Raw genomic sequence first — 2016 nt, 5'->3', positions numbered from 1 at the left:
ATATATATATATATACCATATTTGATGGCCTATAAGACGCACCTTTTTTTTACCTAAAAATGGCTTTAAAAATCCCCCTGTGTCCAATGCACTCAATGTAGACTCAATACTCGCTCAAAACGCTATGTATGTTTACAAAACATGTGCTGCCATCTATTGGTGAACAGTTGCCTATGGTATGTTTATATCGAATGTGGATGCAATAAATTGCTTATAATTACCGGTAATAACAAAGTTATACAGGTAAGTGGAGGAATTAAAACATTATTTTATTGGTAATTTATTTTACAAAAGTTTAGCCTAGGCTAGGGTGCATCCTATGCACTTGTGCGTCTTATAGGCCATCAAATATGGTATATATACATACACACATGAAATTTGACAGTAACGACCCCTGCTGTCATCTTGCAGTTGTTTTTAGTGTAGGAAGCAGAGAGAAAATAGGGTTTGCTAAGAAATAAAAGTGAGGGAGAAATTTCCCTCGAGAGAAGAGAATCGCTGAGAGAGATATACTTTTTTTTTTCTATTTGATAGTTTATGTTTCTATATAATTCATTCTTATTTGTTTTGTTTTTTTTCAAGTAGATGCAGATAAATTTAAATTAATTTCATTCTTTTTTTTTTTTTTGGAAATTATCAATGCAACGTAACTTGAAATAAAACTACATTGTCACTTAAACATTTAGGAACTACATAAACAATCAACTCTACTTTCCTTTTCTTTTTTCTAAATAGTGGAGAAAAAAGATGTGAGAAGAGGGGATTAAAAACCCCTAAGTCACTTACAATAGAGATTACCATTAATATCATACGGAGTACAATCAATATTTTCTATTTCATCTACTTTTAATAGTGGAGATGGATAGATGGATAGTCACTTACCTCTGATAGAAAAACCAATAGCTTGTTATGAGCAGTTGTTTAACTCTCCTTGATTTTATGACATAGTCAGGTCTAAACCATTTCTTTCATATTAGTTTTTAGAAACTTTCACAGTGAGTGATCTCAAAATTATGTGAATGAATTTACACATGAAGTCTATGAGTTACCCCACTCCTATTTTATTGGCTCACCTGACAAGTGAACTGAAGCATGAAAAATTAACTGAATAGCTAAAATATATAAACACAATGAAACGTATACAATGAATGTAAACCAAAACTATGCACAGACAGTCCCTGCCCACTCCATTATTTACCTTTGACTTACCCTCAGCTAAGTACATGTCATTGTAATCACTGATATAGTCTCTAACAGAAAAGACAGAGAAACAGAGTGAACACAGACATATCTTGAGAGTTAACTAGTAGTTGCTGAGTGTGGGTGACTAAATGTGGATTGTCTATCAGCCAGTTGGTCCATTTACAATATCATCATCATCATCCTCATTTTAACACTCACTTTTCCATGTTCACATCAGTCAGACAGAATTTGTGGCAGATATTCTATGACCAGAAGCACTTGCTATTGCCAGCCCTCAAGACGATAGATGTTTTATTTTGAATGAGATGTACAGAGCAATTGAAATTTCTAGTGAATTCTATTTGCAGAGTGTAATTAGATATTTACATTTCAAAACAGAAATTGCAGACTTATCCAGTCTTTTGTTTGATATGTGTATAGATATAATGGGCTTCTTTCAGTTTCTGTCTACCAAATCCACTCACAAGGTTTTAGTCAGACTCAGGGCTACAGCAGAAGACACTTGCCACACAATGCACTGAACTCAAGGTGCCACACAATGGCACAGAACTCAGAACTATGTGGTTGGGAAGCAAACCTTTTACCACACACACACTGGCATTTTATCCTATCAACTGACCATATCAGTTCCTAAGGACTCTTGCCTGACAAGCTTCTCAAAATCACACCTGATATACAACATAAATGATATTCTTTCTTTACTCCCTCTTTCAATGCATACACACATATATATACCCACACACACATACACACAAACATTTCTCTCTCTCTCTCTCTCTCTCTCTCTCTCTCTCTCTCTCTCTCTCTCTCTCT

The 2016-nt window shown here is 34.6% G+C and overlaps 1 protein-coding gene and 1 long non-coding RNA gene across 14 annotated transcripts in view; one reads left to right on the top strand and one right to left on the bottom strand.

Annotated features, from left to right (window-relative positions):
• The window catches only part of LOC106872834 (probable protein phosphatase 2C T23F11.1), a 223620-nt gene that overhangs the window by 80759 nt on the left and 140845 nt on the right, over positions 1-2016 (bottom strand). The window contains exon 1 of one of the 13 annotated variants that reach the window (XM_014919967.2): positions 883-1017. The exons of the other annotated variants lie outside the window; for them this stretch is intronic. The gene's annotated coding sequence lies outside the window, so the exon portion shown is untranslated. Of the gene's footprint in view, positions 1-882; positions 1018-2016 lie in introns of those variants that run through there. 13 annotated transcript variants of the gene reach the window in all.
• Positions 64-2016, top strand: part of LOC128248389 (uncharacterized) — a 12434-nt gene continuing 10481 nt past the window's right edge. Inside the window, exon 1 of the long non-coding RNA XR_008264629.1 lies at positions 64-243. This is a non-coding gene — a long non-coding RNA (uncharacterized LOC128248389). The remainder of the gene's footprint in view (positions 244-2016) is intronic.

The sequence above is a fragment of the Octopus bimaculoides genome, chromosome 7 (genome assembly GCF_001194135.2).
Source record: "Octopus bimaculoides isolate UCB-OBI-ISO-001 chromosome 7, ASM119413v2, whole genome shotgun sequence".
NCBI lineage: Eukaryota > Metazoa > Mollusca > Cephalopoda > Octopoda > Octopodidae > Octopus > Octopus bimaculoides.
This window is presented reverse-complemented; position numbering and strand designations above follow the sequence as displayed.